Below are 11461 nucleotides of genomic sequence, written 5' to 3'. Positions count from 1 at the left end.
TGCGAATCCAACAAACAATTAAAAAGTTACAAAGTGACGAAAACAGTAACAGGGAGGCGAACATAGGAACGCGTGAGCGAGTGGGAACGTGGCGTCGATTTTTGATAAATTGTTTCGGCGTTCTCGTTCACGGACGGGAGAGAAAGAAAGAGAGAGAAAGGCGGTTAGAAGAAAAATGGTTAAGAAGCGAAAAGAACGGAACCCGGGGACAAAGGGAAAAAGAGAGTCTAGTTGGAGGCATAAGCGTGAAAAGCAGAAGGATCTCCCGAAGAAGCATGAAGCGTTGCCCGAGCGGGACAAAGAACACAAAGAGAGAAACGAATGGCGGTGTGGACCGACCGATCGAAGCAATAGCAAATATATATATGGTTGGGTCCATTTAAGTGAGGCCATCTAAATATCGTTTCGAATCCTGAAAAAAATATTTTTCGCCTCTCTGGTGAGAATTTTTTTTTTTTTTTTTTCTTGGGGGGGGGGGGGGGGGAGTTCTCAAAGAAAAACAAATAATTCGTAAAAATTCTCAACATTTATAGTATATACTGACATTAATTATTATTCAACAGACAGTTCTCGATTATAAAAATATTTTGAAATAACTTGATCCATGGAACTTTTATTATACTGATTCTGAGACATATGTTTCATCAGAAAGCTATTCGAAGATGTTCACAGAAACTTCACAGAAATAGATATTCTTTTGTACAAAGTATGTACGAGGTGGACCAGAATTTTTTAAAAAACGAAAAATTATATGTTAATTTCGATCCTCGATTCGAGTATTATAAATCATTAATTAATAATATATTATGCATCGTATGTTATTAATCAGTAAATAAATTGTATACTATTAAATACTAACCGTAAGCAAGAAAAATTTAGAGAATACTTGACTCGATATTGTTAATTGGACCACTACATATTTTTTTATGAAACACCATGCTCGTGACTAATACTTCATTACTTCTACTACACTTTCGTATGTCGCGTTAAATATTAATTTTCTTGCCTCTTCCTCTCTCTTCGTTTTCAAGCCTGGCAGAAAATACTTTCTCGTTCCCGTAAATTGTCGTTTGATCTTCGCATTCTCGCTGTATAAAAAATTTTTTTCTACACCAGCCGCGCTCTTGCCAGCAGGATTAACAATTACAAAAGCTGCATTTTCTGCGTGGTTGATTCGTGGCTGCCTCTGATTCGCAATTCGCCCGCTCGCGAATATGTAATTCCGCATTTACAAAGTCCTTTATCCTCGAAAACCAGTTAGTGAAGGTTTTTGGCTGTCGCGTCATTCCTCGAAATCCATTCGTTCCGTGAGAAGGAAAGATAATTTTTTATTCTGTCGCGAGTGTTTCGACACAAATCTCAGATTAAAAAAAAAAAAACTTTTGTAACGATAAATTTTATTTTGTATTAAATCCCTTGTCTTTATTAACAATCGTGTTGCGTGCTGTGATTTCAATTTTCGAAAGAGAAAACAAACTGCGAATTCTGTGAAAATTTCTATTCGAAGTTTAGATATAATTTCTTTGAACGTTGTAAATAACGTTTCAATATTTTGTATTTAAAATGATGTTACAATTAGAAATGCCTATCCAAAAATACTGAGAAGAGGTTAAAGTGATAAATAAATTATCTCCTCTTTGTTTTAAAAAAGTATGTTACAACGATGTCTCTGCGAATGATACGATGAGTGAACAATGATAAATCAATCGTAATGGAGGTATATCAAATATTGCGCTTAAACAATCGTTTGTATTATCTTTCTATAGCATCCGATATTATCATTAACATAATTATCCGTATTACCAATAATTTAAATTGATGTAACTTTGTAAACAAAAATGATCCAGTTGGTCTCATTTTAAAACGTGAAGCTTCTAATTTCACATTCGTAAGTTCACTTTTCTTCTTTTTTTACAATCGTCTGGCGGTGCGAAAGTTGGGATACCTTTTCCTTGACAATTCTAAAAACCGAAACGTGTAGAAACGTTAAATAAATTTTTTTCTTGTAACTAGATTCACTATCATTTTAAAGATCGAAGTCTCTCCTTTACAACAACCCCTTAACACATGCTGTACGATTTTCTCCCATCATGCTGTATCAGTTTATTGAACATTGAATTAGAAAAATTCAAGAAATTTAATCCTAATGTTCCAAGTTCAATAAAATGATTGAAAGAAAATACAGCGAGTTTTAAATACTCATTATATAGAGAAAATATCACGATCATAGTGGTTTCGAAAAGTTCCTCGAACGTCACGTGAAAACGACGATAATGAAGTTTCGAGGGAACCGGTAATGAAACGTGCGTAGTAGAGGATGAAACGCGCAGCGTCGACAAGATTACTGTCAGTTGTCAGCAGGCATAGTTGGAAAGAATGTAGCGAGATTCTAGCGGAACGTGTACAGTTATTAATCAAGAATGCATTCAATCAACAAGAATGCAGTTAGTCGCGGATGAATAGGAGGGGGGATTGGTCGCCCACTAGAAAGTAGTGTCTTGAATGCTGAATACCGATGAAATTGGTGTGAGATCGAGTGTATCTGAATTGCGAAGAGAGAGAGAGAGAGAGAGAAAGAGAGAAAGAAAAAAGTCACAAATATCGCGAAAGTAACATGTCGCGTAATGATATTATATCGTATCGGTGGAAAGAAACTCACATCATATGTGAGAACAGTAGAGAAGCAGTCACGAGGTATATTTTCTGTCAAATAGCGTAGTCAATACCAGCGTCAGCAAGATCGCGTTCAGTCGTCAGGGATCGCGGTGAATGTAAAAAGTGTATAGTGTGCGTCAGCAGGAACAGTTGAACGCCGCATCGAGATCGTGATCAATCATGCGCAAGCACGTATACAAAACACGCTCCACGGTATTTCATATTTCGTGGGAAAACAGACTGTCCCCGGAACACTTTTATTCCTCGATCTATATCGAGCGTCGGCTTGCGATCGTTCCGTCTCGTTACGTATTCACTCGGATCTACGGATTTCAATGGTTGTTTTTTTATACTATAATCAAACAGGCTGTATTATAGTTTATTAGGTTTGTTATTATTGTAGTTTATAGGTTCTGTTATGAAAGTTACAGAGTGCCAGAATTAGGCTCAGTTATAAATCCTTATTTCAATGGTTGTTTTTTTTAAATAATATAATCAAACAGGCTATTTTATAGTTTATTAGGTTTGTTATTATTGTAGTTTATAGGTTATGTTATGAAAGCTACAGAGTGCCAGAATTAGGCTCAGTTATAAGTCCTTATTAGATTATTAGGTTTTCAATGGTTTCTTTTTTTTAATAATATAACCAAGCAAGTTATATTATGGTTTATTAGGTTTGTTATTATTGTAGTTTATGGGTTCTGTTATGAAAGTTACAGAGTGCCAGAATTGGGCTCAGTTATAAATCCTTATTTCAATGGTTGTTTTTTTTAAATAATATAATCAAACAGGCTATTTTATACTTTATTAGGTTTGTTATTATTGTAGTTTATAGGTTATGTTATGAAAGTTACAGAGTGCCAGAATTAGGCTCAGTTATAAGTCCTTATTAGATTATTAGGTTTTCAATGGTTTCTTTTTTTTAATAATATAACCAAGCAAGTTATATTATGGTTTATTAGGTTTGTTATTATTGTAGTTTATAGGTTCTGTTATGAAAGCTACAGAGTGCCAGAATTGGGCTCAGTTGTAAATCTTTATTTCAATGGTTGTTTTTTTTAAATAATATAATCAAACAGGCTATTTTATAGTTTATTAGGTTTGTTATTATTGTAGTTTATAGGTTATGTCATGAAAGTTACAGAATGCCAAAATTAGGCTCGGTTATAAGTCCTTATTAGGTTATTAGGTTTTCAATGGTTTCTTCTTTTTTACAATATAATCAAGCAGGTTATATTATGGTTTATTAGGTTTGTTATTATTGTAGTTTATAGGTTATGTTATAAAAGTTACAGAGTGCCAGAATTGGGCTCAGTTATAAGTACTTATTAGGTTATTAGGTTTTCAATGGTTGTTTTTTTTTTTTTAATAATATAATCAAACAGTCTATTTTATAGTTCATTAGGTTCGTTATTATTGTAGTTTACAGGTTATGTTGTGAAAGTTACAGAGTGCCAGAATTGGGCTCAGTTATAAATCCTTATTAGGTTATTAGGTTTTCAATGGTTGACTTTTATAATATAATTGAACAGGTTGTATTATAGTTTATTAGGTTTGTTATTATTATAGTTTATAGATTATAAGAGTTACAGAGTGCCAGAATTGGGCCAAGTTCAATCACATACGATACTAAAAATCGTTGCGAACGCAGATCACTTCCGTGGATCTAATTATTCTTTCTCGAAGGGTTCAGGTTCAATATGATGCATCTCGATAACAATTCTGTCGCGGGAGCATCGTTCCGAGAGTTCGGTTACGCAATCGCGTAGCCAAACATCATTACGTGGCAGCCTTCAACGTCGCGTCGACCCGACGATATTAATTCCCCTCCGCGAGAGCATCGAACGTCTCGCCGTAGTAGATCGAGCGTGGCATCCATCCGCGAGCGTGCACCCCTTGCGGAATGGCAAAACGGGGGACGAGAAGAGAAGAGAAGAGAAGAGAAGAGAAGAGAAGAGAAGAGAAGAGAAGAGAGAAGAGGAGAAGAGAAGACGAAGAAGAAGAATAAGACCGGTATGCTACCGTCGCTGCTTCCAGTCACGGTGCTCCGAGGGGAGAGACAGAGAGAAAACGGGAGAGATGGACGTACGAGGGGAGGGTGTGGAGAGTGGGACAGGTGGAAATTCAAGAGAGAGGGACGAAGAAGAAAGTAGTGGAGGGAGGGAAGGATAGATAGATAGATAGATAGGGAGGGTCGGTGGATTTTGCGAGCACACAGAGGGGGCGGGGGTGGCGCCGCGGGCCGCGCCGTCGCCCAGCATCCCTCGTTCCCACCCGCCCACCCTCGCAAAGGCGCACCCTCACGCCGAGAGTATCTGCTAGTCATACGCTGGCCCGTTGCGAGCCCGCCGATATACCGTGGGGTTCTCTCGTTCGTTCGTTCGCTCGCTCGCTCGCTCGCTCGCTCGCTTTCTTCGCTTCGTTCGCCCAGTGCACACGCTCGCCGCGTCGTTGCGTCGTTGCACAACACTGCGTGCGAGTCGCGCTGACCCAGTTCAGCCGCGCTGCGCCCTCGTCGGCATATTTTCATCGTCGACTTCGCGTGTCGAAAGAATCAGGGAAACAACGAGCCCGTACGCTCGTGCTCGCCTGCTCGCTGGGCGGTGCGAAGGGAACGGTGGTCGAGGGTCGACTGTGCGCGGAGGCGTCCAGCCGAGGCTGGCGCGGACGGCCGGCGGTAGTCCGGCAGGGTCGGCCGTGCTGGATCCGCGTATCCGCGGGTATAGAGAGACGCGAGTGGCTGGGAGCACTCGAGCACCAACGGAGGGAAGCGAGGACGACGAGGGAGGCGAGTGCCATCGGCGCAGCGGCACACCAAAGAATCATCCTCGAGCCGCACTCGCCCACATGGTCCGTGTTTTGCTCCTGCACCCTCCTCGCCGCCCCTACCTGCCTCCCTCTCGACTGTTCACACGGGCGAGACGAGCTCGCGCGTGACGTGGAGAACACGCGAACGTCACCTGGTCACCCTCGTCCCTCGTCGTTGTCGTCGTCGTCGTCGTCGTCGGCCGACGCTGAGGAGAGAGATCCCTGCAGTTGCTCCTGCGGCCTGTCCTCGATTTTCCGAGTGCACGCGCCCGAGTTGAGAGAGTCGAGGGTGCACGAAGAGTGCTGCTGACACCTCGTTCAACCCCCGTTCCACGTTCAGCTACCACTGTGCGACACATGCGAGACGTTGCTGCCTCTGACGATAGTCTGACCGTGTTTCCAACAGTTTCGTGATTATTAACGCGATTATTATACACCAAAAGGGGGGACTCGTATCGATTACGTTTTTTACGACGAGGACGTACTGAAGCAAGTGTTGTCACACTGTGCGGCAAGGAAAGGTCGCGAGTGCACGGTTCGGTGTTGCGTCGGTGTCACGGCTCATAAATCGATTGATAATAGGGGTGAGAGAGTGTGTGTGTGCGTGTGTGCGTGCGTGCGTGTGTGAGTGTGTGTTGAACAGGAACAGGTAACCGAAGGGTGTTGAACAGAACAGGCGTAGGCGGATAGAACGTTGAAGCGGATGAGACAACGGCGTTGTCTCCATTCCCCGGTGGACTAATCTGTTCCGCGTCTCGGAGGGAACGGTAATCGATACGATGGAAACGTTCATGATAATAGGTATCTGCTTCCTGTGCTATGAGATGTGCGATCTGATCAGACGTTACGCTACACCGCAAACAGCCGAGCCGCGCCGCTCGTTTCAAACCTCCGCAGCACCGCCCCCGCAACGTGTCTTCTCCATCTCCCACAGGATGCAGAATCGCCCGGCTTGTTGCCCGCAGTAAGTTGCCCGGGATTAATCCGCTCTCCCTTTCGATTGAGCTTCTCGTTCTCGCGCGCGACTCTTGGAGGGAGCAGCAGGGCTTTGGGACGAACGAATGGAAATCGTCGGAGTGATATCCAAGAAACGCCAACGACGTTGCCGATCCCGGAGTCTAACTTGGAGTTAGAGAGTTATTTCGAAAGGCTTTGGATAAAGAGAAGAGGCAAGCTCGAAGATTCTGACGAACATGTTTGGTCACGACGGAACGCATTCCATGGCCAATCGATAGAAGAAGGATCGTGAACGGACGAGGATCGAGAGATTCGATCGACGGGGACAACCACTTTTCACTTTTGCCGCTGCTCGAAGGAATCGGGACTTGGTGCGAGTTCGGTGGTGGCAGGAAGATGCGTGCTCGCGCGGAGTCGAGTGTAACGTCGAAGCCTCGTGGACAACGCGAATCCTCTCTGTGCGAGTGCACCTCGAACTGACAAAAATTGGCACGTACCACGGGAAGTCCCGGTTTCCTCGTGGTGAAAGGCGAAAGAACCTCGATCGTAACTTCAGGAGGGATCGGCTCTCGAAGAGGCAACTCGCTTCAGTGTCTCACTGCTGGGACAGACACGAAGATTTCCAGGAAGATGCAGCGCGAACGTCGACGACTCGCGAAAGTCCAATCGGCCAGAATTTCGCGTGGAAATGACACAGTGTTCTACGTTTGCTGGATCTCGTCCCGCGTGTAGCTTGAAAAACTTCGAACGTTGATCGAAAGAGTTTTTCACCGTAGATAATTGTGTTTGTTAACGGATGGATCCGTTGATCCTGCACTCGGAAAATAACCGAAGATTAGCCCCGTGTACTGGTCTGAGTGCGGAATAATCGAGTCGAAAGATAGATAGTCCGTTGATTAGAGTTTGAAGAGAGGAAGGAGATTGGCAAGAGAAGGGTGCTCGTTAACCAGCACCGGTTGAAGAAGGCAGAAGAAGACACGAGAGACAGGATTTACGAAGATCGAGGAGAGATGGACTCGTTGGAGCGACTGATAAGCTCCGGATCGCACCAGCCAGCCCTCACGGCAGCCACGAGGTCGCAGAACGCCTTCGTGCAGGCGAACCTCTGTTCTGTGATCGGTCGTAAGGGTCGTCACCTGACCGGCACGTTTTGCTTAACCGGAGACACGATGGAGGGCATAATACAGTGTTTGGTGTTCCTGAAAGCGTTTTCGGTAAGAGGACCCCATTGTTTCTCTAGTTTCTCCGTTCTAACCGTGGTTTCAGGCTTCCGTGCGCCAGTAACGTTAGTGTTCAACACGTTGAATGCCATGATGGTCACCGGTAAATATTCGTAGAAACACACAATTCGAGTTGATTGTTAATACTTAAAAATTTTTCAGTATTAGCTTCGTTGCTACTACGGTGTGAAGGAATTAATGCAGTATAAAATATTAGTAAGAAAACACATAATTCGAGTGAATGTTAATGCTTCTAAATTTTTCAATATTTGCTTCGTTGCTACTACGGTGTGAAGGAATTAATGTAGTATAAAATATTAGTAAAAATACTTAATTCGAGTGAATGTTAATGCTTCTAAATTTTTCTAGTATTAGCTTCGTTGTTGCAATGACGATGAAGGAATTAATGCAGCATAAAAATATATGATTCGAGTGAATGTTAATACTTCTAAATTTTTCAGTATTAGCTTCTAGTTATTAGAATGATGTGAAGAAATTAATGCAGTGTATAGGACATACAAAAATAGTTTTATTCATATATATAATATGTATGTGCTCGTGTTGTGATGCATCGTATTACAGCATTGCAAACAAAGTGACGACTTTCTTGCCACAATTTGTTGCTTTCGTTCTATCTAATTATTTCGAATTCTTTTCATAACACCTTCTACGTATAAAATCGTCGCTGGAAATTTCCCTGTCATTTTATAACATAGTTTTCGTTGTGAAGATCGCTCGTGTCGCTCGCAGTTTCGCTATATCGTAAAAAATAAATGAAAGTCGAAGAAACGCGTTAACTTTACCGCCAGTAAGATGTATCCATTAAATTTGCAGATAATATTTCAATATAGTATCTATCGCCTCATAACAAATTCATATTGGCGTCTTGGACAAATCGTACAATATTGTGGCATTCAACGTGTCTTAAGAATCAATCGTGATTTTCGTCGAGAGGCAGATCGAAATGGATCTCGATAAAGGGCAACGTGATACTTTCGACTTGTAAAAGAAACCGCATTTCACCTCTGTTCCAAGGCGATATTTCGGCTCGATCTGCGTACTGACAAAAGTCTCCGTATAAAATGCGGCGGAGAATGTAAAGAGTCGAAGAGCTCTTGGGAACAGTTTCTGGCAACGCGAGAGGCTCGAGGTTTGCTCGAGGAAAAAGGACATCGAGGCAACGTTTCCAGAATATTGAATGCCGGATACCCCAGAAACCTGTCCGTTTAACGATTGTGCAAGTGGACGTGGAAGTATGTCGAAATTGTTTAACCGAATATTCGTGGAACTACGTTGTCGCAGAACGCGATAATGACAGCCTGCTAGAGCAAATGTACAGAGTGGAAAGAAAAGTTTGTTCGTGGCTATCATAAATGAATTCTACACGTTCGATTTGATGGAAATACGTATAAATCTGTCATAAAATTGATCTTGACGTTGAATTTTGAAAAATGGTAAAAAAATTTCTGGGTTCTAACAGCGACTTTATGATTCTGGACCGTTACAGGTATATTATATCCATTGTATATTCAAAGACTGTCAACAGTTGTTTTTATTATCTCATTATTTAGAGTCACACTGGTGCCACAGCTATGATAAATCGAATGTTAGTGAAATCTAATCCCGTAAAGTCGCTGTTAGAACTCACAGTGTGACTTTTTCCGTCAATTTTCAAGAGAACTATTAGATTCCTTGGAAAGGAATGGTTTCACCTTCGCGATAAGTAGAATACAATGCAAAATTTCAAAAAATTTTTTGAAATTCAAGGTGAAGGCTCTTTACATGTATTTCCATTAAATTAAAGATGTAGAATTCATCTACGATAATTACGGAGAAACTTTACTTTCCATCCTGTACACTACGCTACTCGAATGTATGCTTACTTCCAATGTGGTTCGAAATTATCGGAAGTCGTTCGAAATTGGCACGTCGTTGTGGTATTTACGTACCGAATTACGCAAACTAATTAGAGTACAAGCAAGTGTGTAATGATTCGCGGAAGTCGACCGCGAGTCGCGAACATCAACAGTATGTAATTATATGCGCGCTTTAATCGAGAGTTCCCGATATTCCGCCATTTTGGCAAACAGGATTAAGTTTCAGGCTCGGGTTGAAAGAGGCTTTTGGCTTCTATCTTTGTTTTAACAGAACTCGTATCCGTTTATACGACGGAGTGTTATTACGTTCCTCCGCGTTCCTGTTTTATCTACCCGTTTGCATTACGTTTTCATAGCGTTTTGGCTCACGAAATTTCGTTAAGCCTGACAAATTCTCTGTCGTGGGTTGCGACAGTAGATCACTATATTGAAATATCCAGAATCCATTGTATTGAAATTCTTTCTCTCAGAGAAGTCACTTTGGAATTTCTTATTTTCAAACAAACCTGACAATACAAGGCAACAGGATGCAGACAAACGTCACACTCGGCCAATTCAGTTCGATGGAACGAGATTGCACCCGGTTTTTTGGGGGGGGCGAACCTCCCCCCTCCCCCAAAAAAGTCCTCGGTGTAATACACTCTCAAAGGACACTTCGATGCAGAGTTTCGCGCGAAACGTGTTCACACGATCGTCGACAACAAAAGCGACAATCCTGCTTCTCGCGTTGCACAAAGATCGACCGGATCTTCCGTTTGCGAGACACTTCAATCTCCTGCCCTTTGAGCACCTCCTTTCTAACGTTCGGTGCCTCACGAACGGTTCGCTTCTTGCTTCGCGAGGACAACGGGCCAACGAGCTTCTTCTCACCCGACGACACATCCGGAATTGTCCCCGAAATGGAGACAAATCGAACCTCGAGATCATGCGACTGATACCTACCGCTACGGAAAAAACGTTAGTAGCGTGTTCTTGTCGTTCAGGGGCAAAACATCATCGACGTTTGATCCGTTATGTTAAATCGGGCCGACGTTAATGAGAATTCGATGGTGAATTATTCCGACGGAATTATTCTGATTGTGAAAGTGGTAAGTCTCACCGAGATAAGAGATCTACGATGAAAACGAAAGGTTCCAGGAACTAGCGATGAAACTGAACTACTCGCGAGTTTATGGGTAGGACGAGTATAGTGATTGTATTTTTTTGTTTCTGATAGATTTCTTTTTGTTTTTTTTTTTTTTCTAACTTTATTTTGTAACCGCCAAATTCATCGTGCAAACTGGTAGCTAACTGTTTAGAACTTGTTTCGGAAAAGGAAAACGCACTCGTTGACGATTGTTTGCTCCACGTCGATTTTGAATTAGGGAAATTATAAAGGAACGTTTTCGTTGTGTTTCGCAAAAAATTATCTGACGATTAATATTGGTGAATTAACTTTCAAACGACGGCTAAGAGTTAGAATTGACTTGCCAAATCTCTACTGATGGAGGATGTCAAATCGTTCTTTTGTTGAAAAAGATAGAAACATTTTTGAACGCGATAAAATTGCCTGAAAGATGGCAAAAGGCGATAAAAGAAAATGGACGATATACTGTCTAATGAAAAAATATTTTCATCTACTTTTAGCTTTTTTTTTTTTTTTTTTTGTTTCCAAGAAAATTACGTAGATCTAAATCCAGAAAATTTTATGACTTTTTAAACTATCATTCTGCAATTTTTTCGTCAAGATCCGCATTTTTTTCGTCGTCAGAATCTACATAAAATTTCGAGAAAATGGAATGATTTCAGTAGTTTTTGTGATAAAAGCAGCCGAATTCGGTGAAATCTACGTCACACCGTAAGCTTCCAATTTTCCGAAAACCTGACTTTTTTCCAAATTTGACATTTCTCAGATATTTCCTTCAAATTTCACGATTACAATGATTTACAAAATACATCGAAACA

At 41.7% G+C, this 11461-nt stretch overlaps 1 long non-coding RNA gene across 1 annotated transcript; it reads left to right on the top strand.

Moving 5' to 3' along the window:
- The first annotated feature begins 4078 nt into the window (after positions 1–4078).
- LOC122537132 lies at positions 4079–9045 on the top strand. The gene is made up of 3 exons (XR_006308553.1): positions 4079–4089; positions 7350–7355; positions 8982–9045. It is a non-coding gene; the product is annotated as an uncharacterized LOC122537132 (long non-coding RNA).
- Positions 9046–11461: the final 2416 nt, after the last annotated feature.

The sequence above is a fragment of the Frieseomelitta varia genome, unplaced genomic scaffold (assembly GCF_011392965.1).
Source record: "Frieseomelitta varia isolate USP_RPSP 00005682 unplaced genomic scaffold, Fvar_1.2 scaffold_889, whole genome shotgun sequence".
NCBI lineage: Eukaryota > Metazoa > Arthropoda > Insecta > Hymenoptera > Apidae > Frieseomelitta > Frieseomelitta varia.
This window is presented reverse-complemented; position numbering and strand designations above follow the sequence as displayed.